This window comes from Egretta garzetta, unplaced genomic scaffold (genome assembly GCF_000687185.1).
Source record: "Egretta garzetta isolate BGI_Z169 unplaced genomic scaffold, ASM68718v1 scaffold233, whole genome shotgun sequence".
NCBI lineage: Eukaryota > Metazoa > Chordata > Aves > Pelecaniformes > Ardeidae > Egretta > Egretta garzetta.
In genome coordinates, this window is record NW_009259194.1 from 1,201,551 (window position 1) to 1,202,576 (window position 1,026).

Sequence of the window (1,026 nt, forward strand, 5' to 3'; positions counted from 1 at the left end):
CCCCAGCCCCTCTGCCCCCGTTCCTCTCCCACCGCCTCGCCTCCCTCTCCCAGCGCAGGGACGCTGTCGGAGCGGGGAGGCAAGGGGCTGCTGCTCTGTCTCCTCCTCTAGAAACCTGCATTCAGCCGGAGCCGCCTTTGGCTGCCTCCCCTGATCCCCCGCGGGGAGGGACTGGGGGCTTCTGGCATTGCAGAGGCTTAATTGACTAGCAAGGTCACTAATTTCGGCTCCTGGAGGTAAGTCCTGGTTAACGGCTCATTTTCCTCTCTCCCTCGGTTCCCACACCCCTCTCCCATCTGTGTCTCTCTCTCATTCTCTCTCCAGTGTCATCAATCAACCCTTTCCCCCCCTGAAGAGGGTCTACCCGAGTCACGGCACCAGCGATGCCCCAAAACCCAGGAAGATGAGTCAGCATTTTGCCTCCCACTAGCCCCACTAACCCAACCGCGATCTCATCCGCTCCCCGCCCTCCGGCTCCGCTGCCTTTGAGAAAAGTGAGGAACAATAGGATTCCCGGAGCGCTCCCTGACTCCACCATTGCAAGGCTAGCGGAGGAAGGGGCGAGGGTGGTGGGAGGAAGGAAGAGACCCTTTCTTCCCTGCCTTGGGAACGGGCCTCCGGAGCAGCCGGCGGTGAGGGGGGTGCTCAGTCCCCATCAGCCTCTGTGCAACTCGCAGCAATAGCAGCACGCTGGGGAAGGGGAGGGGGAGAGGGTGTGTGTGATGGGGGCTGTTGCTCCAACCTGATCGAGTCCATTTGCCAATTCACCACTCGCATCACTTCCGGATCAGTCCTCAGTTTCTGCTGCAGAGTGAGGATGATTTTTTTTTTTTTTTTTTTTTTTTTTTCTCTCTCTCTCCTTTTCCCTCCCTCCCCATCTGGATGCTGGGAACTTGAAACCTCCTCCCTTGATTGCAGCAGGATCTGCCCCAACCTTCCCTCAACTTTGCACTGCATCAAAGAGAACAGAGCGAGCCACAGGCTGTATTGCACCGATGGGGGCAGGGGACCTGCCCGGCACACCCC